Raw genomic sequence first — 27,135 nt, forward strand, 5'->3', positions numbered from 1 at the left:
GGTATATTGTAGGTAGGTCTATACAAATACCGTCGTAAAGGATTATCTGTAATAGTTCTTCCTATTAGCTGAATTGAAGATAGCATTTGCATCTGCACTAGTGACAATGGTAAGCTTAAAGCTTACGTAACACCAAATGTGCACAGGGCTATATGGTATTAGGGCCTGGCATCACATATAATGTAACTTTTTGAGATGGCCAACTACATAAAATGAGCTGCTCCATTCAGAATGCCCTGTGTTTGAACGCTAAAATGGATTTTTGAATCCCTTCTCCCCCCCCACCCCCGTCCACCCCAGTGCTTGCAAATGCATTCTTCTCCCTTATTCCAACAAGTGAAACATCACATTGAGTTGAGTTACTCTGAGGTATACAGTGAGCGGATATATGATCTCTTAACATCATCCGAAGATGCTAATGCCAAGAAGAAAGCTCGAGTTTAGAAAATGTTACCTATTTACCTGCAATACTGAACCCCAGCTGTAATGCCCCTCCTTGCTACGAAATGGGGACTTGATTCTTTCCTGATTGATTGTATGTGGCCTGGGCCATATTGGGCAAGATTTTCCCTAGAGCTCTAGGGAGGAATTCTCCCTTCCGTTATGGTCCCTTTAGCTAGCCAAGGGAGAATCCCCCTGGTGTGAGCCTGCATCAGGCAGCCATAGGCTGTCCTACACAGGTCCCCTCAAAGCTCAGCATTGACAGTGTGAGGTGGAGCCATAGTTCTCTGTGCTATGGAGAGTCTGGGACAGGACCCGGTTGTGGCAGGTGCAGCATGAGGTAGAGCTGCATGACATACAATAACATTCTGTGCTCCCTAAATTACACTAGGGGCTATTTCAGCCACCAATCTTCCACAATCCTGAGGGCACAAGATGGCTTAAACCTTTATCCTCTTCCCCCTGCCCTATGCCTCCTGAAGGTGTCCCAGAGTCCCACCCTTAACTTCTGGGCAAGTGTGGTGGTAGAGGCAATGGTCCCAAACAACAAGCCTGTGCCATTATACCAGTCACACTTTCCTGCTAGTTGAGGGTATCCATGTTTTGATGAGCTGATAGTAACTGTGAGCCTTTTGGCAAGAGCCTGCCAGAGACCATGCCTGTGGCTTTTGGTTCCACCTGTCTCAGTTGTTCCAGTTTCCTAGACTAGTCAGAGTCCAGGAGGAAGACCCTCCTGGGGCTCACCTATCTGAGCAATCACTAAAATTCAGCTTGGGAAAAGTGTCACTTCTTGCCAAATGCCTGGCATTATTCTTATTGCAGCAGAACTTACCAGTGTGGCCCTTAATGGAGGGGAAGAACATGCTTGGGAGTTCAGAGGGTTCTGAGTGGTGGTACTCAAGCACCTGCATGGGAGAATCACTCCCTGGATCCTGATGGTGGTCTTACTACTGCATGCTGAAGCAGAGGCCCAATCTGAGACCATTAATATGGGGATGGGGTAAGAAGCTGGAGGAGTCCATTGTAGTCGGAGCAGAGACTACAGGCTTCGCTGCTGGAGGGAGAATCCAGGGTGGGAGAATGCAAGACTATTAAGATCTCTCCTTCAATCTTTGCTTGGCGTTCTCTATCATGATGCGTCTAAATTCCCAAGGTGACCACCTTTCATGCCTTGCTATTGCTTGTGTTAAAGAAGTAACCCTAATGTAATCAATTTTCTCACACGCACACACACCCCGATTTAGCTGAAAGTATGAGAACATCCAATCCTTGGTCCTTATGTAACTGGCCTTTCTACGTAAGTATAGTCTGTTAATTTTTTTTTTAAGATAGTGCAGTTTCACAAACTCCTGCATCAGTTACCATCCTCCTGCCTCCACACTGTATCTAGTACAATTGTCCTACTTTTAAAGATACACTTCTGTTTAGGCAACAAACTCCAAGTTTACTGCATGCTCAGTTGTAAAAATGAAGACTGACTCTACATCTACACTACAAAAATGGCCCCACAGCAGTGAGTCTTGCTGTCCAGTTAAGACTTAGGCTCACGCTATAGAGCTAAAAATATCCATGTTAACATTCCTGCTCAGGCTGGAGCCCAAGCTCTGAGACCTGCCCTTCTTGCTTGGTTTCTGAGCCCAAGCTCTGGCTGGAGCAGGAACATCTACACTACTATCCTGAGTCAGTTAGCCAGGCTGTGAGACTTGTTGTCGTTTGTGTGCAGGGGAGGTGGGGTGTGTGGGTTTTTTCCAGTACTGACATACCCAGAGATTTCTGCACTGAAGTCAATGGGTGGCTCGCAGGTATAACAACAATTTGTCCCTTACTGTTTTACTTTCCTTTAAACTGTCTAAAATGAGAATCTTCCCAAATCTAAACTCCTTCAGGCTTTCCTCTTGGAGATGGGAGGGCATCTAGAAACTTGGAGGCAGACCTGCCCCCACAGTCTTGATTACAGCCTGGAACTGGTGTTGGATCTGACAGGATCTGAGCTTCCGCGACTGCTGCTACTCAGAGCTGAAGTCTGAGCAGAAGTGTAGATGACCCCTTATCCTGATGAGGCCTTATTTGAGCAGTAGCCTCAGTCTAATCCAGCTCTAAACAGACTCAAAAACTTTTCTCTAGATCTCAAGATGTTGCTCTTCCCCTTCATGGTCAGACCAGTGAGCAGTTCAATTGTGTCCTGTAGGATATAGAAGGGTGCCTCACTCTCCCACGGGGAAATCGATAGAGTTGGGGCGCATGAGGAGATGCTCCTATAACCTGGGATAACTCTGGGGTGTACAAGAGAGAAGCCTCACCAAAGAGCTTTTTAGGTAGTAGGCTCAAGCTTCTAAAGCCTTCAGGGCACCAGGTATCCTGCATAGTGTTACGACTAGTGGAGTGTCCTGGTGGAGAGAAGCTTAATTGTTCCAATCGAAAAGTAATGTATATAATGGCTTAACAAGTGCCTTTCAGCTAAGCCATCCTGGAAAACTAACACTTGCTATTAACAGCAGGCTATCCACTGAATTATAGCTCTTAGCCCAAAGGCTTAGAGCTCTGGACACAAAGATGGGCCTAATTATAGGGACTCCAGACAAGTATCTGCACATGAGACCAAACTCCTTGATACTGATCTATTAAAACAGGAAGCATCGTACTTGACAACTCTCCAAGGTTTAAGCAGAGGCTGCATTAATTTCAAGGGACTAGTATTAGCAGGATTCTAATCTCTCCAGCCCCAGATGAAAAACAGGGTTAGTTCAGCTCGGCACTGTGCGTGCTGTGTAGCTGCATTGCACTCTGATCAACATGAAGCTATCTCGTTGATTCTGCTGTTACGGTTCTCATTGTAGAATTAACTGGAAAGATTATTTCCAAGTAAAACAGATAAATACATAGCACTTACATTGTGCTTTATCTTCAAAACACTGTGTGAATATAGTTAAGAATTATCCCTACAAGATAAGAAGATGCTTTCATTACAGATAGCAAAACTGAGGCATATGGGTGGTGTCATTTGACCAAGACCCTGCAACAAATTGGTGGTACCTTTTGAGACTAGAACTCAAGAGGTCTGGACTCACGTTCCCTGGCTTAATCAGTAAACAATTGTTTCTCATACTGCAAGAAGTCTCTTCAGAACTATTGCAGATCCTGCTGTTGCAGGAGTATGTGACTCGCACAAAACAGAGAATGCAACCTCATGGCACACAAGTTGTGCAGTGTTCAGACTGACTGTATCCAGACAGCCTAGAACTGGCTTCTTAAAATCAAAATGAAGCTCCTGTACTTGTCTCTCAAAGATGTGAAAGGAGTGGCTTGCTTTAGGGGGTGGAAAACGAGAACTCCTGAGTGTTGCTAGTTCTGGATGGTAGCGTCTCATCAGCTGGACTCTGAGGAATATGCTGCCATTTTTGCAAGGCAGCGTGACTCGTATGGGGGAATGGGGAAAGGAAGCCTGAGATTTGGAAACACTGGAACAACCTAACCACTGTGGCTGCATCTCTTAACTGCTCCTGTAGTTAACATTAACTTCCAAACAAGACCCTGCAGTCCTGGGCACCCAGTGTTTGCACAGCTAAGGGCTGCGTTAGTCAGCTGGTCAAATCCGGCAGGCTAGACCTCATTTTGGCCTCCTTTTCTACTACAGAAAATATTGCAGGTCCCTCATGTGGCCCAGCTGTCTGGCTCAAGATGGAGGGCTGCCTACTGGGAGCTGTGCTCTCTACAGGCTATGCCTCCGTGTTTCCAGATCAGGGTGACCACGTTGTGGGACTCCATAAGCCTGCACTTCAACATGTGGTGTGTATTGCTCTCTCGACTCATTCAGCTAATTTCCTGGACCATGCTGGTACCTGGTAGCGAAAGGAGACCATCGTGCTGCCAGATGCTCTTTTTAGTCTAACACAGTTTTTCTCTTCTCTTGATAAAGTTAAAATAAACAGTCTCTGGAGTGAATTAGAGGCATCAAAATTGGATTGGCATCCAAACCGTGGAGCAGTTGGTGGTTGGGAGTCTGGGGAAAAAGAAACAGCAGGCTTTAGCTAGAGGGGACAACAGCTTTATTTCCCTCATGTCCTTGACAACGAAGCAGATGTCCTACAATTATTATTTTACCTTCTAGTAATATAGTGCCTCTTTCCTATCCTCCCAGGTATGTGGTTGGCTCTTTTGCAGACGTGCAGGTAAATCTGCCTTAGTTCAAAGCTCTGTTAATTCATCACTAGCTCCATCTACTGCTGTCTTCTTCCCTGCATCTTTATTCCTGATAGTGGCTAACTGGAATCTAAACTAGCTATTTCTGCTTCTCTCCAATCACCTTTATGGATGGAAATAAGTGTCCATCCTGTTGTGAATGGACATTAAATATGGCAGGAGCTTGCCGGCTGTCCTTAGCCAAGCCACGTTTTCCTCCGCCCATTATTGTGCAGTGGACTCGGTGCCAGCTGCCTTTTATTTGTACGATGCTGTGTCCTGTTGGAGATCCCACCGTGCTGTACAGCACCTTTATGGAAATGCAAAATAGTAAGAGCTTAGATATTTTTCAGGTTGGGGAAATTTGTGGGGGATGGGCATTATTTGCCTAATGGCAATACCCAAGATCAAATCCCCTTTATAGTAGGTGCTGTACAGACACAAGACAGTGCCTGCCTTGAAGAGCTTACAACGGAACTACTACAAAGCAGCTCAAGTGATTTGGGGGGGGGAGTGGGGGAGGAGAGACAACCGAGGCACAGAGTGAACTGATTGGCTCAAGGCCATGGACCAGCTGTATGGCAGGCTTGAGAATAGAACCTACATCTCCAAACTGTCTAGTGTCCTGTCCGCTGGACCATGCTACCTCTGAGTGGTATGGGAACAATTTTTTCCTCAGTGTGTGCAGGGGGTGGGCAGGAGGGGGCAGATCAGCATATGTAGGCAAAACTTTGGGGTTGCACCTCTCAAAAGGAGGTTGTGGTCATGCAGTACTTCCTAAGGTCACTGAATAAGTCTAATCACAGACTGGAATGGCTAGAAATTGTACTTTATACTGCCAAATGGTATACCAATATTGAGTTGGGATGTGAGACTGAGCTTGGTCCTTCAGTACAGTGTGAACAGACGTCCACGTACAACAAAACTCATCTGCTTTCCCACAATGCTCTCTGCTTTGCAATGAGGATGAATTAGGTAAAGAGGGACTGCTTCTGGGTCTGAAGCACTGGGTACCTGAGTGGCTCTGTCCCATGGAAATAAGTCAGATCTCTTGCCAGTGACTTGCTCACTCTCTAGAGAGAGAGAGAGAGAGAGTGTGTGTGTGTGTGTAAAAACAACATTTAGGCCGTCTGTTTGTCCATTGTATTGCTGTGTTTTCTCTGGTAACCTGGTGACACTGCCAACTCCCATAGCTGCCTCTGGGGAAAGAGTGCCAAGTAAAATGAATAGTTAAGGTACCAGGCTACTAAATGTAAAAATGCTCTGATGTTCTGTTGCTCAGTCATTCAGTTCACCTGCACAAGCCCTTTCCCAAAGGTGAAGATCTGTATGCAAAAGGGGATTTCAGTAAAATTGAAACTATGGCTCAACCTGTCTGCCCACCTGTCAGTTTGAAAGGCTGTGGAGCATATCAGTGGCATTAACTTACTGAAGAATGTACTGTACGTGAATCCTGGGTAGCATCAATATTTAATCTTTTAGTTGTTGCTTAACTTTCAGTAATGACTGTGGGGCAGGTCTTAGGGGAACAACAAGCGATAATTTAGGAAGTAGCTGCAGTATTGCTGCTGCTGTGATCTAGCCTGGCTGTGTTTGTGCTCTCGGGGCTTGGTGGATCTTCCTGTGAAAATCTGTCAGCAGGAAGCATGGCACTGCATAGCATCCTACAAGATGTGTGGTGACTCTGTCGTCAGTGTCCACTCACTCCTGCAATCCCTTCTCATGTGTGGGGTGCTGCGTGGTGAGGTACTCTGGGTGCTGAATGCATTCCAGGAGCTGGTAGTATTTATCAAACAGGGTACTGAAAGTACAAATCTTGGCACTTGCTTTGTCCTGGAGAATCTGCCAAATGCCTGCTGATGTATCTAACTCGCTGAATAATTTTGTGCTCCTGCCATTTTAGCAAACTGTCCATTCCCTGTGGGCAAGTGGAAATGTTCCCATTTAATGTTCTTGTTCATCTCCTTTGGTTTGAGGCATACTTTTTTTTTTCCTCTCTCTCTACAATCCCTCAGGAGTGAACCTCTTCTCCTGGGTCTCCTATGGATGATACCATTAGCTGTCATGTTTTGCAGCTTTGTCTGGTCTCTCTTCCAGGGCTTCTGGACCATTTCATGTGGCATGCCTTTCTGGTTCTTTCTTTCCATAACAGTAACTTATGCCCTCTTCCAGCAATTTCAGTGCAGTTTTTTGATGGATGAACCTCCCCCATTAAATCTTATAGCAATGCACATAACATTCTCCTCTGAAAATGCAGAGGGTTTCTGTCTCTCTAGCTTGCTCTCCTAATCTGTATGCAGTGTTGTAGCTATGTTGGGCCCAGGATATTATCCACACAAGGGTGGACCAAGTTGGTCCAGTAAAAGATATTATCTCTCCGAAACTGAATTTTTATGAAAAAAGAAAAGGAGTACTTGTGGCACCTTAGAGACTAACCAATTTATTTGAGCATAAGCTTTCGTGAGCTACAGCTCACTTCATCGGATGCATACTGTGGAAAATATAGAAGATGTTTTTATACACACAAACCATGAAAAAATGGGTGTTTATCACTACAAAAGGGGGAGAGAAAACCTTTTGTAATGATAAACACCCATTTTTTCATGGTTTGTGTGTATAAAAACATCTTCTGTATTTTCCACAGTATGCATCCGATGAAGTGAGCTGTAGCTCACGAAAGCTTATGCTCAAATAAATTGGTTAGTCGCTAAGGTGCCACAAGTACTCCTTTTCTTTTTGCGAATACAGACTAACATGACTGTTACTCTGAAACCTGAATTTTTATGGTATACTCAAGGCCTAATGAAATAGGCATGCTTGATCTCATCTGTCTCTACTTCTGCTCTTGATTTTTGAACTGTCTGGTCAACACTTGTCTCTCCTTCCAATCCCAGTGCTTAGTTCTAATGTCCACCAAGCGCTCTCCTGTGCGCTGGAGATAGGCATTTGTTATGTTGGCCCAAAGAGCTGAGGTCCTCCAGTTGTTCCTATCTAACATCAGAGAGAGAGAGAGCCCTACTAGCTGAGCTGCCGGCTATAACTATAAAAAAGACTATCGAATATTCTGTCAAGGCAGCATCCGTGTACTGCAGTGTAAGCAATGCCATAGATTCACTGTCCATTTATCCCATCAACGGTGCTTGCAAATAAGCTTTGAGACTTCTTTTTTGGAAGAACGAGATTCACTAATGAATTGTGTTTCCAGGTCAACTATCTTCAAAGCCTTTAAGAAAAAAATGTCTAAGCCATGCATCTATTGTTTCCTCTCTCCTTGGCTGTTTCCACAGTTCATCTGGTTAATTCTCTTAACTGACCATGGAAATCAATTAACCTGCTCCATGCTGAGACTGACATCCTCTGCTAAATGGAACAAAATTGCTCCTTTCTCCAGTCAGGCTGAGAATGTTGGGGGGTGGGGGTAGGAGTGGAGGGGGAGAATGCTGCTTCTAGGAATAGTCAAGCTGATCAAAATCAACAGAAAGCAGATTTTTTTTTTTAAGTCTGAGCCCTTCTCTTCAAAACTGCATATGGCACTGCCATGCAAAACTGTTCCAATTTGCAGGGCACATTAGGAGCTGGCTGAATCCAGAATTCGGGAAGGGGAGGAGGGGAAAATCACAGGTGAGCAGAGAGAGAACCAGCTTAGGGACTGATTGTCCTTGTCTGCTGCAGCTGCTCTCCAGATTTGCTGCTAACATGTGGTAGCCTGGAGTTTGTAATGGGTATTTGATAAGGCAGAGAAATAAGTGGCTCCCCTTACCCGCCAGAGCAATTGAGTGTTATGTGATATCCTGAACCGCTTCCTAGACTAAAAGGGGCAGCAAACCCAGTATCCTGGGGGGCACTTCAGAACTAACAGTTAATGTGTCCTGACACAAACCTGTATCAGCAACACCTGCAGTCTCTTGGTAAGCTGCTATGTCCAGGCAAGTCTTAAACAGCAAAGCATCACGCAATAGCTTGGAATGCAGTCTCATTCCTTGGAGCTGATGTTCTGTTCTGTACGGGTGCTTGTATCTCCCTCCTTGCTGCAGTGTCTGAACGCCTTCCCATAGTGTGCAAAGTGATTAACCTCTGTCTCGTGGCTCATTCTTTCTCTCCTCCCTAATGGCGGGACTGTGTGCCGTGTGGGGACTTGTTTTAATGTCTGTCTCTCTCCACTGGAGAAGGCTGGACACAAGTGCACCCTGCTGTTGAAAGCAGACTGCGGGGTTAGTAATGACCCTTAGCTTCTGGGGGAGTTCATTTCACACTATGGGACTGGCTCCTGGAAAAGCTGTCTCCTGCATTCCCGCTCCACTGTGTCTGTGGAGCAAAGTGTCAGCTGCGACCCTCAGACCGGGGCCCAGGCCATTGAGTGTGGTGGAGAGTAGCCATTGAGGGACTGTGAGCAGGATCAGTGTGGAAACTAATTTTTGCTTCTATTCTAGACCTGGCTGGAACTTGGAAACAAGCAGCGAGCCACAGCAGCCACTAGCATGAATGAGAGATGCTCCCCCTTTCACTGTGTTCAAACTGGTCGTGGCTCAGAGTAAGGCAAGCGATCCCATTCCCTCCAGTCTGGTGACTCAGGATAGGTCTGGGATTGTTCTCAAATGGCCCCTGGAGTCTTCCCATACTGGCTTTCATGCCTGTGCAGTAAGATTTGGAGCTATTAAAATAACTGGACTAGCGTTCAGACTGCTGCCTAGCCATGTGATGATGTAGCCCTGTCCACTATGATTTGAAGGCTGGAGGCAGGGAAGATACTGAATGTTCATACGCTATGTTCGGTGGCAACAAAATCTAATCCCTTGTGTGGTCTTGCAGAGATAACACCTGGAGGAGAAGGACATGCTCATGTGGTGGTGAGCCACGTGAATTTGGTGGACCTCTCAGGAAGTGAGCGTTACAATTTGGCACAAACCAGTGGGCTGAGAACAAAGGTTGGGTGATGCTTCTTTCTTTGGGGTGGGAGAGGATGGGAAACTGTCTAAATCCAAATGCAAAATCTTCCACTGAGTTGGCATGATGTCTATGAAACTCCAAGGGAGCAGTAGCAACCTTGGAGGAACCATTAGACCTAGAACTGGGAGATCTGGGTTCTGTGTCTCCAAGAGGAAAGCCAATTAAGTGTGACCCTGATCCTCTACTTATCAGAGTCCCTATCTGATACCTACCTTGTAGTGCTTGGATAACAGATTCTTGGCTGGAAAGTGCTGTACAAGTGCAAAGTATTGATGTTAGTCTCTCCTTGTTACCTCTATCTGAAAATCCCCAGTCCTGACATCCTGCTATTGATTAGATTTTTAACTGACTTTTCTCAGCCAAGTAGGTGTCTCTAAAGCATGATGGTCAACTAATCCCAAAATGTGAGCCTCCAAGGAAAACCCCACACTTAAGCAAGATGGATTATTTTAACTCTGAGAACATGGATACCCTTTGAAATATCTGGATCTCTATGGGATACCATGTTGAGAAAAGTAACAGTATAAAACTGGCACACCTTACTCCATGTATTGTATATTTGTGCCATATCTGCTTACTCTACTGACAAATGAAGTCTCCTGCTACAGGTAATCCAGCAGAACTAATGCAGTTTTGGACAACTGAGCTGGATTCTGTGCTGCCACACGCATTGTGAATTTAGCTGGCAGCTTGGTTCCAGTTGCTGAATTTGACTAGGGCTGATGTGAGAATCCAACTGGTAGCCGCACCTCTAGCAGCATGTAAAATTTGCTTCTGATTTGCAAACTGGATCTGGAAGCTATTGGGAGAGAACAAGTCTTGGGATCCAGTTCTCATTTACATATAATGATGGAATGCCATAGCTGGGATCTGAAAGGGAGAAACTAAGTTAATTCAGTTAGCTTCTGTATCAAAATCCCCTTCTGGCTGTTACATTACCAAATTTACAAAAGTAACTGCATCTTTCCAGGAAGGTGCTAGTATCAACAAGTCCCTGCTCACCCTCGGGAAGGTGATCTCTGCACTATCTGAAATGTTCCTATTCAAGAGAAAGTGCTTCATCCCTTACAGAGACTCCGTCTTAACCTGGTATGGCAAGGAAACTACTGGCACCCTCACATGGCTTCCCCATTAAAATCCCATTCTGGGCATGCTTGTTAAACATCATGGTTTTGTAACTGAAACGAAGCTGTCCTACAGGACGACCGATGGAGCTTTTAAAGCTGGACTGCAAATTCAGATTTTGAAAAAAATAGTAAGGGATTCTTCACCAAAGCCTTAGTCCAGCTGGTCTCTTGATATTGCTCCTTAAAGCTTTGCATGCTAACTGAATCTGTGCCTAAGTCTGTATTAGACACCTGACCTTTAATAAAATAGAATGAAGCAAGATTCTAAAATATCATGGGCATTTTATAATTTGCCCAATACTGTAGTATCTGAGTGCCTAACAACCTTGTAGATTATTGGGCCTAATCTTAAAGGGATGTTTTTGCATAGTTCTGGTTTAACAAAGTGTTTATAAACTAGCAAAAGTGTCTTCTCTAACTAGTGACTCTTGTACCTCCCCCTTACATTTTCACTTTTGCTTCTGGCTCCCATGTGAGCTTTTCTGATCAACGTAAGTGAGGTACAAAAGTTAATGCTAAACTTCTAGGCTTCTTAGAGCCTTAACCCTAGAGGCTATTGCAGGAACTAGTATTCCACATGGCACTGTCCCTTTAATCAAGGGTGGGATAGAGGATGGGTGGATTTGCAAACTGGATCTTGTTGCCATTTCCCCAGTGACTCGTGGTCACTGGTAATTTGTCTTCAAAAGCCTCAAAGCAGATTTAGGAGGAGAGCCTTGGTGGTAACTCTAAGATAGCCATGATAGCCATCATCAGCCCAACCACTGCACACGTCAAGGAAACCCTGAGCATGCTGCCCTACGCCAGTCAAGCTTGCAGCATCATTAATGTGGCCAAGGTCAATGAGGATTCCAGTGCAGTGCTGATCAGAGGTATGGTGCTGAGAAGCATCTCTTATCAGCCTGTGGGTCTGGGATTGATGCCTACAATGGTACAAAATGAAGGGAGGCAAATTATGCTGGTACCTTGACATGACAGGGCAGTAAGTTAGAGGGACCCAAAGGAAATATTTCCTGAAGCCGAGAGTAGCTATCTTGTGCCTCTGCTGTATGGAGCCAAGACTAATACTGTGACTAGCTGCTTTCTCTTCTTATATTTAATATTTGCCTGAGAAATCTGCTACACTAGGGTATTGTACACATTGACCAAGTGCACCAGGGGTTTTTACTAGAGGTGGCCAAAAGTGACACGCTCTGTCCAAAACCAATGTTTGCTGCAATTGTTCCTGTACCCCAGGGTACCTACGTTCTCTGATGACTCCAGCGAACACATTCACTAGCTGAATACTCCTGTAGCTAGCCAGGAACTACTGTAGAATGTCCCACAGTGAATTTGTACTGGGACTGGAACCAGTCAGAGAGATCCTCCGAGTAGGGGAATAAAAGTACTATGTGATTCTCTTCTATCCAAAACTGCTCTACTTTCAAACCTCTCACGTTCCCAATGAACTGCTAACAAGCTGCAGGCAAAAAACCTTTTATCAGAATTATTCAAATAATTCTGTCACTATCAGATCTAGATGTCCACAGATGGATACAGTCAAGAACAAGTCGAGGCAAAAACTTAAATACATTTTCCCAGACTGAGAACTTCCTCTTTCCTAGGGATGTTTCCCATGGAGCCCCATACTGCCAAAGCTGTCACTTCTGGAAGGGGAAGGCTTGAGTTGTTTGAATCCAATGTAACTAGTAGAGTTGACAAACTTTAAAGAGGTGTTTTCCTTCTTCTTAAGAACTGAAAGCTGAGATTGAGAGCTGCCCAGCAGTGCAGTCAAGGGATTGATGTGCTGAAATACGAAGTTAGTCTCCAAGAAATCCAGTGTCTGAAAGAACAGCTTGCTGAACGGGAAAGAGAACTGGCAGAATCACAGAAGTAAGAAATCTCTCCCCCTCCATGTAGGGAACGAGGTTTTGATGGGCCATGTGGGTCTTCTCAGTTAAATGTTCTACTGTGCTAGAAGCAAATATTTCAGAGCTTACTGTTCTGATCTTCTACTACTTACACACCACTTTCTAGTATTGCAATGCTTATATCACTGGGCTGTGGTCCTTCACATGTCACTCATCTAGGACTAAGGCCTGGATTTTTGGTTTCCTGTTCACTGATGTTGCCAATCACACTTACTTTTGTATACTAATGTGTGTGTAATGTTAGTGATGAAACTGTAGAATTGATATAATGGTAAGGCTGAAGACTTGTTCTAGGTCCTGGCAGGAGAAGCTGGCTTTAGCGGAACACCACAAGACGGAAGAGGAGCAAGAACTGCAGGTATGGAGAGTGAAGCATGTATCCTACATAGTCAGAGTGAGGGGAGGCTCTCCTAACCAGCAGAGGCTGGTGACCTCTCTCTAAATGTGTGGATAAGACTGATACAGGTGCGGTCAGAGTCAGCTTGCAGCAGCAGGAAAAGATCCTAGTGTGTAACTCACTTTATGGGAATCAAAGCAATCCCCATCAGTCCTGAAAAACTACCAGTAAGATGGGGTGGAGGGGGAATATTAAACTTGCTATCCTCTGTACAGGATCAAACTGTCTGAATGGGAAGGCGGGTTCTGTGATAGAACTTGTCTCGTACAAAATCCCATTCCAGTAAGAGCTCTAACTGGAGAAACTGACTGCACAAAAATAGGTGAGACAACTTGTTGCCATAACACTCTTTCCAGCTTACAACAGAGGCTGCTATTCCATTGGGTATCTGTATGTACCAGAGAACAATATACAGCTTTAAATTTTCAGTGTACTTCTATTGTATTTGAGAACACTGGTGCCCTCTAGTGGCCAATCCAGCTTTGACATCTGTCTGTTGAAGTTACTGCCCGGTAGTGGGGACTGTCTGAAGGTTAGAAGGAGTTCAGTTTCTGAGGCCTCCTTTTAAATACAAAATCCCCTAACTGTGAGAAGGGAGGGCTAGGTTCTCATCTGCTAGCCATAACCCACTAGCCGCTCATGACTAAAACCCTGTTCTATCTGCTGCCACCTCATAGAAAGCCGGAGTGTGCTTTAAAGTTGACAACCATCTGCCAAACCTGGTAAATCTAAATGAAGATCCACCACTGTCAGAGATGCTTCTCTATATCATCAAAGAGGGAGAAACCACAGTGGGGAGTCTTCATCCAGACTCTGAGCATGACATCCAGCTGACAGGTGCACTCATTTCAGAGGACCACTGGTAAGTCCTCTTAAAGTTGAAACCATTTTAAAACCACCTATAGGGGAGATCTCCCTGAGCTCCAAGCAGGCCTTCTAGCCAGAATCTAAACTGCTGAATTTCCCCACTGAACTTCTGAACGTGGACTTTCTTCCCAAAGGTTGCTAGCTTCTCAGTCGTGTGCCGCTCTGCTTGAGCTAGGGGAGCTGTCCATGCTGGTGGCAGATGTACGTACCAGACTATAGCTGGGTTCTAGTCCCTAAAAAAAAAAAAAGAAAAAGTGTCACTTTTCAAACTGCTTCTTACTCAACAGGTCCTGCTCCCTGTGGGTAGTCAGACCTAGCTGGTGAAGTCGGTTACTATTGCTTTATTCTCTGGCTGGCCTGGCAGAGCCATCACAGCTGTGAAAGAGATGGTTTCTCTGACCTGGGCATCAGAATGGCCTGTGGTACTCCAGTTATAGCCACCCACTGCCTCAGAGCACAATTTGAAGTTGATGGGGTGATAGCTGTAAAACCCTAATGGCTGAGTTTAGCCCGGCGGAACCTTTATTACTGAGGATGAAAGATGACTGCTTGATACTGTGGTCCCAGACTGAGTTTGAAGGGCTGACATGTAGAAAAATGTCTTTACTTGTAAACATTTGATGGAGGGACTGAGACCATGATCCAGGAATGCCATGGTGCTATTTGCAGTCTCTTTTCAGAATAGAGCTGCAGTTCACCTTGTGGGATCCAAAATATGTCCACTTCTGCCTTGGGATTAGCTTTGAAATAAGAACCATAACACTAGCAGATACTTACTGTATCCTCTCAAAGACTAGTGCAATTTCTCACAAGCTTATCTGTTGTGTAACTCTGAAGGACTCATGATCTTACTCTGCAAAAAGCTGCACTCTGTGTCTAGTGGAAGTTAGGCCTAACGGCTGGTTTTTCTCTTCTTTCCTCCCATCACCAATGAGCAAGGAGTGATCATCTTAAGTCCTATCCCGGATGCCAGGACCTTTGTGAATGGAAACCTCCTAGTTGAGGCAGTCACCCTACACCATGTAGGGATCCTAGTCTACTGCTCATTGTTGATAAATGCAAAGTAATGCATGTTGGAAAACATAATCCCAAGTATACATACGAAATGGCTGGGTCTAAATTAGCTGTTAACCCTTGAAGTCATCGTGCACAGTTCTCTGAAAACATTTGTTCAATGTGCAGTGGCAGTCAAAAAAGCTAACAATGATAGGAACCATAAGGAAAGGGATCGATAATAAAGCAGAATATATAATTCTACTGTGTACATTCATGGTACACCCACACCTTGAATATTGTGTGCAGTTCTGGTTGCCTCATATTGAAAAAGATGTATATTAGAATTCAAAAAGGTGCAGAAGAGAGGGGCAGTGAAAATGATGAGGGGTATGGAACAGCTGCCGTATAAAGAGAGACTAAAAAGACTGGGACTGGTGAATTTAGAAAAGAGACAGCTAAGGGGGGGAGATGCTAGAGGTCTATTAAAGTCATGAATGGTGGGGAGAAAGTGAATGGGGAAGTGTGTTACCTCTTCACATAACACAAGAATCAGGGTTCGCCTGATGAAATTAATAGGCAGCAGGCTTAAAACAAAGTGTTTATTTCTTCACACGATGCACAGTCAACGTGTGGAATTTGTTGCCATGGGATGTTGTGAAGGTCAAAAGTATAACTGGCTTCAAAAAGAATTAGACAAGTTCACGCAAGATGGGTCCATCAATGGCAAGATGGTCAGTGATGCAACCCCATGCTCCTCATGTCTCCAAACCCCCAATTGCCAATGCTAAGACTGGACAACAGGATGGATCACTTAAAATTGATCTGTTCTGCTTGTTCTCTCTGAAGCATCTGGTACCAGCCACTGTCGGAGACAAGATACTGGGCTAGATGGACCGTTGGTCTGACCCAGTATGGCCATTCTTGTGTGCCTATGTACAGTCAGTAGCTAACATGCCGTTCCCCATGATTTTGTGTAAAGTGTGTATGGGACAGATGGGGAACTAAACTGCAGAATGACTCTTAAACCATTAAAGCTATAGCTGCTGTTCTTGTCCCTTATTCCTAATCTTTACAAGCCTTGAAAAGAGAGAGTTCTTGGTATCTAAAGGGGGTTGTGTGCGGGGCAAACCCACTTTGCCAGTGACTACCTTGCTGTGTGTGAATCCCTATTGTAATACCAAATCCGTGACCCTGAGGTTCACTCAAGCCCTTTTCAAGGGCAATCTTATTAAACAGGGAAAAACACTCTTAAAATCAATAACTGGTTAATAGTGAACTCTGGCACATTTGAGGCTAAATTACAATAGGAAGCTACCCTGTTAGAGGAGTGGTTCCCTTAAACAGGCTTCTTGTGGGCTGGGCCTGGGAATGTCTCCTGTAATGTTAACTCCAAGCCCTGGTCTACACTAGGACTTTAGGTCGAATTTAGCAGCGTTAAATCGATGTAAACCTGCACCCGTTCACACGATGAAGCCCTTTTTTTCGACTTAAAGGGCTCTTAAAATTGATTTGCTTACTCCACCCCTGACAAGTGGATTAGCGCTTAAATTGGCCTTGCCGGGTCGAATTTGGGGTACGGTGGACACAATTCGACGGTATTGGCCTCCGGGAGCTATCCCAGAGTGCTCCATTGTGACCGCTCTGGACAGCACTCTCAACTCAGATGCACTGGCCAGGTAGACAGGAAAAGAACCGCAAACTTTTGAATCTCATTTCCGGAGACTCCGGGAACTGTGGGATAGTTCGACGCTTGCCTCGGTACTGTGGAAGCACTCCGCCGAGTTAATGCACTTAATGCACTTAGAGCATTTTCTGTGGGGACACACACACTCGAGTATATAAAAACGATTTCTAAAAAACCGACTTCTGTAAATTCGACCTAATTTCATAGTGTAGACATACCCTAAGATGTGAGGATACCCTGTGTTGTGATATTTAAGGCATAACTTCAGTGTGTGAAGTTAATAACTCACTTACTGGATATGCTGGCTTTTTGTGGGAGGGGATGGTGCTCCTCTTTCAGATCACTGCTTTGATACCTTGTGACTCTCCTATTTATCCTTGTTAGGGGGACAGAGTGATTCTTGGTGGGAACCATTACTTCAGATTCAATCACCCAATGGAGGTCAAGAATGGGCGCCGTGCTTCTTTGATGCCAGCAGGGGGAGCTGATGGGCTGAGGGACTTTGAATTTGCTAAAAATGAGCTAGTTGAAGCTCAGAAGCAGAGGTAACTGGATGTGTTCTGTGACCTTCCCTAATATCTGCTTTGAGCAAAAGTATTTGATCTGCAGTCCTAGGAACTCTGGAAACTGCAGACAGAGGCAGTTTGTTCTGTGTATTAACTTGTCTGGCAGCCTTGGAAAATGCCCCATGTGTTCTAGGGTTAAAGCATTTTGCGAGCAATTTGAGCACTTCCAGTTCTGTCTTAACAGCTTTGTGTGCTGAGGATGCTCTGTTTGCTGTATAATGAAGGGATAATGCTGGGCTTCATAGAACACTGCACGTACATGAGAATGATCATGTCGTTTTCCAATGGACTCTGCTAATTATGCTTGCATGTTAGTCTGGGTAGGGGGAATAAGGGAAACTTCCTGCAGTTGGTGGTGGGTGTGGGTGTGGCGGGGGGTGGGGGGAGGTAGTATAAAATAGCTAAATGACTGCGCTACTCGAATCTGGCATCTTTCACAAGCACTATAGACTTGCTTCAAAAATACATCCAGAAATAACAAGTGTTCGTTAGGGCTGGTTCTGCCTTGACTGTAGCTCCTAGACTGCCCCAGACAGTGCTTCATGTGGAGGGCAACGTGGCTATGTGTGGAGGGCGAAATCAATATTTCAACATGGCAGTGTGGCATAAGTCTCAATTAGAAACTCTGCTTGTCTGCTTGCACTTCCTCTTCCTCTAGAGCAGGATTTGACATGGGCAGGCATGCCACATTTACCCTGACAGAGTACATGGAAACTTGAATGAATGTGAGACTTAGAAGAGATTCTGATCTCAAAGGGAGCATAGCTGACTGGGCCATCATGCTGTCAAGTACCTCTCTCGAATTCTATCTTTATTGAACCAGTAACTATCGGATTCCTGGGAGTAGACAGGAACCCTGACTCCCTGTCGCACCCTCAATCGTAATAAACTGGTTTTGATCCTTCTGAAATGAGTGGCGAGAATGTTGGTGAGCCTGGAGGTATACTACCCACACTGGGCAGGAATGGGCTAGGACTCAACAGGTCTTTTCACCCTGCATCTCTTCTAATTTGATTGTTGAACAACTCATACTGAAATTGCTAACTTTGAGTTTTCCATTAGATGCTCTTCAGTTTCAAAATGCTTCCAGTTTTTAGACATAAACACCCATAAATTCATTTCAACCTTCTAATATTGTATCGGTGTGAAATACTTAACAGTAATGCAGAAGGAGCCAGTAGAGGGAACATAAGAGCATGCATTTCAGAGCATGTTCATGCCAAGTGATGATGCACCAAATCCCACTACATGGTGGATGTTGTAGGATAACTTTTCCCCCTCTTATTTTCACTGGATTTGACTAGATCCTAGGAGAATGGACTTCCATGTCCTTGGTGTTCTGAAGCAGACCTGCTGATCCCTCTGCAAAACTGATGTCTTTCTGGGTTCCCTTTGCATATAGAATCATAGAATATCAGGGTTGGAAGGGATCTCAGGAGGTCATCTAGTCCAACCCGCTGCTCAAAGCAGGACCAATCCCCAACTAAATCATCCCAGCCAGGGCTTTGTTAAGCCTGACCTTAAAAACTTCTAAGTAAGGAGATTCCACCACCTCCCTAGGTAACACATTCCAGTGTTTCACCACCCTCCTAGTGAAAAAGTTTTTCCTAATATCCAACCTAAACCTCCCCCACTGCAACTTGAGACCATTACTCCTTGTTCTGTCATCCACTACCACTGAGAACAGTCTAGATCCATCCTCTTTGGAACCCCCTTTCAGGTAGCTGGAAGCAGCTATCAAATCCCCCCTCATTCTTCTCTTCCGCAGATTAAACAATCCCAGTTCCCTCAGCCTCTCCTCATAAGTCATGTGTTCCAGTCCCCTAATAATTTTTGCTGCCCTCCGTTGGACTCTTTCCAATTTTTCCACATCCTTCTTGTAGTGTGGGGCCCAAAACTGGACACAGTACTCCAGATGAGGCCTCACCAATGTCGAATAGAGGGGAACGATCACGTCCCTCAATCTGCTGGCAATGCCCCTACGTATACAGCGCAAAATGCCATTGGCCTTCTTGGCAACAAGGGCACACTGTTGACTCATATCCAGCTTCTCGTCCACTGTAACCCCTAGGTCCTTTTCTGCAGAACTGCTGCCGAGCCATTCGGTCCCTAGTCTGTAGCGGTGCATGGGATTCTTCTGTCCTAAGTGCAGAACTCTCCACTTGTCCTTGCTGAACCTCATCAGATTTCTTTTGGCCCAATCCTCTAATTTGTCTAGGGCCCTCTGTATCCTATCCCTACCCTCCAGCGTATCTACCTCTCCTCCCAGTTTAGTGTCATCTGCAAACTTGCTGAGGGTGCAATCCACACCATCCTCCAGATCATTTATGAAGATATTGAACAAAACCGGCCCGAGGACCAACCCTTGGGGCACTCCACTTGATACCGGCTGCCAACTAGACATGGAGCCATTGATCACTACCCGTTGAGCCCGACAATCTAGCCAGCTTTCTATCCACCTTATAGTCCATTCATCCAGCCCATACTTCTTTAACTTGCTGGCAAGAATACTGTGGGAGACCGTGTCAAAAGCTTTGCTAAAGTCAAGGAACAACACGTCCACCGCTTTCCCCTTATCCACAGAGCCAGTTATCTCGTCATAGAAGGTAATTAGATTCGTCAGGCATGACTTGCCCTTGGTGAATCCATGCTGACTGTTCCCGATCACTTTCCTCTCCTCTAAGTGCTTCAGAATTGATTCCTTGAGGACCTGCTCCATGATTTTTCCAGGGACTGAGGTGAGGCTGACTGGCCTGTAGTTCCCAGGATCCTCCTTCTTCCCTTTTTTAAAGATGAGCACTACATTAGCCTTTTTCCAGTCGTCCGGGACTTCCCCCGATCGCCATGAGTTTTCAAAGATAATAGCCATTGGCTCTGCAATCACATCTGCCAACTCCTTTAGCACTCTCGGATGCAGCGCATCTGGCCCCATGGACTTGTGTTTGTCCAGCTTTTCTAAATAGTCCCGAAGCGCTTCTTTCTCCACAGAGGGCTGGTCACCTCCTCCCCATGCTGTGCTGCCCAGTGCAGCAGTCTGCTCATGGGCAGAGTTTGGGGCCATCTGTAACAGTTCATTGAAAGTCCCATTCCATAACCTGAGGAAGCAGTAAGGTAGGCCCAGGCTGTGGCCACTTCTGCTTTTGCTCTTCTTCTGCTTCCAGAATTGAAATAGAGGTGGAGGAAGCCAGACTGCAGGCACAGAAGGAAATGATGGAAGAGCTTCAGATGGCCAAGGAGCTGGCTCAGCAGGAGCTATGGGCTCAAAGGAGGCTTTATGAGAATAACATCAAACAGCTGGAAGAACAGCTGGTAAGTTTCTTAGAGTGCCTCCCCCCATTTCAAAGCAACAGCAAGAAATCCACCCTCCACTCTTCAGCCATTCAAACTGCATCAATGAGAAACAGCCGATTATGTTAATGGTCATGCTCGAAGCTAGCGGGTCTCAGGAATAGCATTTACCGCAGCCTACATTTGTCAAAGGATGGGTGGGAGGCTCTGAATTAAATGTGCCTGATCTAAGCACCTCTGAACTCTAGGAAAATCTGGCGTCAGATTTCTGACCCACCTGAAATCCATGTAACAAGCGATTCCCTTGCACCCTCACCTTATAGCAGGAAGTTAAAATTCCAGCCTTCTGTTCTCCAGTGGATTTGGGAAGGAAGCAAGGCAGTCATTCAAAAGCAGCCTTGCAGGATGTACAGTGTATGGCCCACACACCTACATGAGCAGCCCCGCAATAGCCCATGCGTTGGAGAGGAAATGCCCATTCCTGAGGCTTTGCTTTCAAGCTTCCAGGTTGGCGTGCTCACTATTGAGGCCCTGGCAGATATTTCAGTGGGAGCTGGTAACTGGGAAGGGGGGGGGGGAGAATGGCCTTAATTCACACTTCTGCCTGCCTCAGAAGAAGAAGAAATGAACAAGAAACTCCTGAGTACAGGGAAGGCTGCTGAAGAGCTACTTGTGCAGTTGCCCGCCCTCACTCAGGTCAGTAAGTAGAAGGCTGTGGTGCGGAAGAACAAGCTCTGAAGTAGTTTATATAAGAAAGAATGTGTTTGTCACTGTGTGACTGTCCTTGGAGGAGTCGCAGATTCTGCTACTGCAGTGCCAATGGCTTTGCTTTAAGCAAAAACTATGAACCAAATGTGGCTAGTGCTTCCTTTCCCATACATGACTGATGGCAGACTTGACTTTTCTTTCCATAGCACCTGCTGACATTGTAATTGCATTGAGATAAAATTACATAACACGTCATCCTACCTTCCCCCCGCCCCCTCCTTTTAGCATTCTCCTGCCTCATCCTCTCCATTAGCAGTGATTCCTGCCTGGATACCCCTTTTGTCTCCTCTCATAGATCCCTCTACACCGTTCAAACTATCCCTTAGTTCAGAGCATCAAGACCTATTCCTAAAACCTCTTTTGTGCAGCACTGCTAGAAAATAAATGTTTGTAATTAAATGGCTTTCAAAGCATTCAGTATTGGCTTAAGTCTACTCCTGTTGAACTCAGTGGTAATCCGATTTCATTGGGAATACAGTCTGATCAATGCTGAGCACTTCTGAATAGCCCACCCTAAAATTGTGTGTGCCACCAGTAATGTACTAGATGCTAAATGTGGGCAACTACATAATTCTGTCTCTAACTACATTTGTCCTTGGATTTCCCCTCCCTGGGATGCTATCCCATCTAGTGCATCATTTAGATTATCAACTCTTTGGGCTTAGACTTGACTGTGAGGAGTCTAGCACGCTTCTGCACCTGATGAATAAGAGTCATGTTCTTTAAATGGTTAACTTGTGACTACAAGCATTAAGATGGAATGGCTGGTCAGTCACAAGAGCTGGGGATTTAGTGTTTCAAGGAGTGATGGCCTCAGGGAAGAGTCTGGGGATGGAGAGCCCTGGTGTTCTTGACTGGTAATGTAGTGGTGTGCTGAAAGAATTGTGGCTCATGTCTCTTGAAGGCTCAGGATACCTAGCAAAAATGCAGCATGTTCCTGGAGCTCCTTGAGCAGGAAAAAGAGAAGCTAACTCAGGAGATGGAGCTGCTACAGCGGACGCATGCCACCAAAGAGCAGGAAAGGAAGATTGCGTCCGCGGAGAGTAAGGTTTTTCAAATCCTCCGCAAACTAAACTTCAGGCTTTTCTTGTCTGGGTAAAGTTACTGGAATTGTTTCCATTTCTAGACCAAGCTCAGTGGACAGCCCTCCAGCTTTCTATAATGCTGCAAGAAGTCAACGTCATTAGCAAGAACTTAAGCACACAATCTTCAGCAGGTAGCCCTGTTTGCTGGAGTTAGGTCTCAACCCCGCTCAAGAAATTTATAAAAGGCAGAGAGGTCTAAACCTCTTAAAATGAAGCTGGATGTTCTGAATTCTGTTAGATATTGGTTCTGCAGCTACATAGTCCAATGTAGAGTGCAACTTGAATGTGCTTCCTTAAGGAACGCCACCGGTGTGGATGGAACCCAGTATCCTTCACACACCAGTCTTGTGTGGCACAAAATGGAAAAAGGGGTGTGGTAACTGTGGACAAATGTCTGAACCAGAATGATGAGAATTGGTTCACTATTGCCATGAAACTTCCACTGTGATTTTGTAATGGCTTAAGTGGGAGCAAACTTGGATACTGGGAAAGTGGGTGGCTAAGAGAGAACATCACTAAAGCTGTTTTAGGAGAAGATAACGGAGTAGTAACAGTTTGGGGCAGGCAGCTAGTTCCAGCAGGGCCTCTCCTGCACGATTCTGGATGGCTGGTGAATGTATTTGAGAGGTATATCTCTAACAAGAGCTTGCGTGTGCTTGCTGTCAGCTTTCTTGTGAATTTAAGAATGCATCCAGTTACCATGGCATGTGGTGGAAAGTTCAGCTTGCTCATGGGGGAGAAATGTTAGCACATGAAATCTCTTCTCCATCCGTCTGCTAACTATAGTCACTGCTGGGGCTACTGGGCTTAGATTAACAGTAGACCGATAGTCACACTTCCAAATGATAGAACAGTGCATGGTTTTCTAGGTATGACCTACCAGCTATGAATGGAGAACCCACAACTGTGTGCATCCGAGTCACCAACACAAAACTGGGATCTACACTCTGTGGAATCTAGAAATATTTGAGGAGAAACATTTCTCTCATTGAGACAAGCATCAGGTACAGTCTCATGCTTTAGCTGCTACTTCAGTGCTACTTGGGCAGGGTAAGAAATTGAAAGAAGCCAGGTAACTTGTGATTCTGAAAAAAACTCACTCCAACTCCAGACTCTCTTGTGCCATGACACAAGCAAGCGTGGGGAAATTTGGCTTTGTGCTCTCTTGGTGTGCAGCCATCCTACCCAGGGCAGTGGAGACTGCAAAATGTTTTTACGTGGCCAGCCTGAGATTTAGTGTTGAAACTGAGTCTGCTGCAGCTCTTCTGGGTCTGCATTCATCCTGCTCTTCAGTACTACTGCTAGTCTGTCCCCTAGGAGGGGTCGTGCTGTTCGTGGAGACATCATTAGTAACTATCCCTTCTGCAGGACTGGCAAATCAAAGCCTCAGCATTGAGACCAAGTTAAATTTTACCTGGACTACTTTGTTTTGTTAATGAGGGAACGCCTGTTAAATTACTAATGCTACTGTTTTGGAGCTCCGCCCATGCCCTGTGAGGAATCTCAGTGGATACTGTGACTGCCTGAATAAAAGGGCAGGGAGAAGAGAAAACTCTCAATGTTTCCCTACAGTTATTGTTTAAACTTTGTCACTAAAAGTTGGTGCAGACATTTCACGCTATTGTCGCACCTGTGTAGGTTGTTAGTGAGCTCTTCAACATCCAATCCTGGCTCTGGAAGGCACTCTTGAAGGTCCTAGGAGATCTAGATGTGCCAGACACAGCACTTTTACCTTATGTGCTGCTGGGGATGCAATAGAAGGAGAGCAGTTTTGTGGAGATTGAAAGACCAGACACAGATTAACAAGAATCCCCGCCTCTAAAAATGGCTGTCAAAGCCAAATGTTCTTCCTTAGCAGTGCCTCCTGCAATAGCTGGTCCAAGCCCAGGAAATCTGCTAAAAGCCACCAGACTGTGAGGTTAAGGGGAAAATAATGTATGTTCTGATACCAATAAATAAGGCAAAATTACCCCTCTGGCTAATACTGACATGCGGAAAACCAAGAGTTCAAACTACATTCATACCTTGGTACACCCTGCTATGCTCAGCAGATCTACCCTGCTCACGTTCTCCCTGCTTGCTGACCAAAGGCTGAAGCACCACTGGTCTCCCCATGTTCGTGTCTAGTACTTCAACAGGTCTGGCCTCAGTTTCCCCCTTTATTTCCTAATGTGACTTTTGCAGAGGAAAATGCTACCTATTGGCAAGTGCTTACCCTTCAGAACAGAGGGCACACCTTCCAGTATGCTTTGTTCATTCACAGTTTTTTCTCTCCAATTTTAGGTGTAGTTTATTGAGGTTTCAAACGTTATATTAAATGCTTCCCATCATCTTCTCAGGGACCCTGTGATGGCAATGGAGATGGCCTCTTTTATGATCTGACTGGTACCTGGGAAGCAGTTGTGAAATCTCCATCACCGAACAGGTACAGGCAGACAGGAGGAGTCCAACAGCATTAGTGCTTTAGTCAAGACAAATGGCTCTGATAGCACTTCATAGTGTGGTGCTTAGGACAAAAGCTAGAATTTTATAGCAGAGGCAAATGGAAGAGATGGGTGAGGGGAAGAGATGGGATTTTCTGAACGTTGCTATGTGGGAGGGATTTCTACCCTACCCCTATGTGTGATCCCATGCATCAGAGGGAACTCTGACTGTCTCGATAATCTGGAGACCTGCCTGCTGTTGGGAACCTGGTCAGCCTCTGTTGTACATCCTTACAGGTCAGAAGGAATGGTCTGCAGAGCCCACTGCTGCTGGGGTAGTAAGGAAGATCTAGCAAATGTGGCCCCATCCATGTGGGCTGGAAGCAAGGACCGTATGTAAACTCTGCTGCAGCTAAATCAGCTTTTAGCATGGCATTGCCTGGGTCAAACTCTGTTAGAAGCATTATTCTGAAAACCAACAACTGAAGGACATGGCTGAGATCTGTGCTGACCAGTCCTCAGTTACCACAGTGACCCTCAGACAACTACCTTGAGGCTAGTGGACACTGTGTGCTTTCAGAATACAGCTTAAAGGGGCCTGAGCTATAAAACGGGGCAGAGGCTTGAAATCCTGTTGAAGTGCAGGGAGTGTTCAGCTTTGGGCTTTCGAGGCTTGGCTAGCCCGGGACCAGAAATGGGCTTAGTGAGAACCCTGTTGAAATCCAGCTTTAAACAGGCTTCCCAACTCTGTTCAACAGCCAGTCTGGATGTGATGTGGGTGACTGGCTAAGCCAGCCAAATCCTTTTAGGAGAAACTGATGGGGGGTGGGGAAGGAGAGAAGGGATGGAGGGGCTTGTCTGCATGGAGCGAAGGTGTAGGGAGGAGGGGTGTCTGGGAATAGAACCGAATGGCCCATCTGAGTGCTGGGTGGATGGCAGACAGGAATAGTCAGTGGCGTGAGAGTAACTGAATAAGAAGAATAATGGCTATGGCTCCTATTTTTTCCACTAAAAGTTCCTAGGTTACTCTGCTTTGTTATAGATGATAGCTCTAAATAGGAGCTTTGCCCAGCCTCCCTCGAAAGGCTCTGAAATATCAGCAGCTGGTGTCCTGCTGCGTGGGGACACAATTGAGTCTGTTCCTGCAGACAATATGCCTGTCACTGGAAAACATAAAACTGGCAATTAATGGAAGAGGCTCTGTGTTGAGCTTTCAGTCTGGACAATACGAAGGGTCTGGAAGAGCAAGATTAAGCCTGGCATGTCTACAGGAGCTTGTTAAACCGCCTCAGCGAGGTTTGTTTTAGGCATTCAAAAAAAAAAATGGTCAAAGTTGACTCTTCAAATGAGCCTAGGACGAAGGCTGGCATCGGAATAGAACCAGCAACACTGAGTCTCAGCCTGGGGAAGGAAGGACTGTCTTCTCCTCACCTGAGCAGCACCAGAGCAGTCAGTTGGGTGCAATGTGCCCCATCCAAAATATACATCAAATAGGATTTAATACAAATCCAACTTTGGCCACAGTTCCTCCAACTACTGCCCTCAAGTAGTGTCTAAATACAACCTGCATCAAGACTTAAATATATAAAATCTTTCTACGGTGTCCTGAAAACATCAAGGGGTGACTACTCAGCATTTAAAGTCTCTGTGGGAGCTTAGTTACAAAACACAACGCATTTACTAATGTGAAGATCTGGGTACTAGACATACTATGCAGATAGCACATGGAATTAGCATTTGCACAATTCTCTGTTTAAAATGTGCTGCCCCAATGCTCGAAATAGATGGATGAACTTCAAAGTGAACCAGCACATAAACCCTCCTGCACTCCAACCGCCCCCCCTTCCTCCACCCCTGAAAGCACCGAATTTCCCGTGACCCAGTTCTGGGCACTCAACTCACCCTGACTCCTAGAAAGAACTACACAGAACAAATAGACCTCACAGCATGACTTGAAAGTTAACACATGTCTCTCCCTGGTGAACCAAATTGGGGGGTGGGGGGGGCAACTTCCCCAGGTGTCCCACTAACACAGCCTTCCTGACCTCTAAAGTGGGGAGCAGTTAGCTCAAGTGGCCTGGCTGAGCTCCATGGCCATGGCCTTACACCAGACAGCGTAAAGGAGGGTCTCTGAGGTACTTGGTAACTCAAACCATTTTAAGACTTTGTAGGCTCAAGCTAACCGTACCTGGAACTAGGCCCAGTTACCTTCTGGGTTTAAGTCACAAGCCTGAAGTTCTCCAGGTAAGAAATCTAAGAACGTTTTCTCTGCTCTTTGTGCTGTCAAAGAATGGGGCTTAAATTCTTTGGAGCCAAGTCCAGTTTCCCATCTTTCTGCAAGTGGTACAGAATAGCTCCTAATGGCTCTCCTAGGAAACGAAACGGTAAGGAAGGGCTGGGGAGAAGCAGATGTGAATCTTCCTTCATGCTGCTTAAAGCCCCATAGCCCAGGAGATG

General features: G+C 45.5%; 1 pseudogene; it reads left to right on the top strand.

The window, feature by feature from the left end:
* Positions 1-27,135, top strand: part of LOC142000018 (kinesin-like protein KIF14) — a 41,355-nt pseudogene that overhangs the window by 5,063 nt on the left and 9,157 nt on the right.

Source organism: Natator depressus, chromosome 16 (genome assembly GCF_965152275.1).
Source record: "Natator depressus isolate rNatDep1 chromosome 16, rNatDep2.hap1, whole genome shotgun sequence".
Taxonomy (NCBI): domain Eukaryota; kingdom Metazoa; phylum Chordata; order Testudines; family Cheloniidae; genus Natator; species Natator depressus.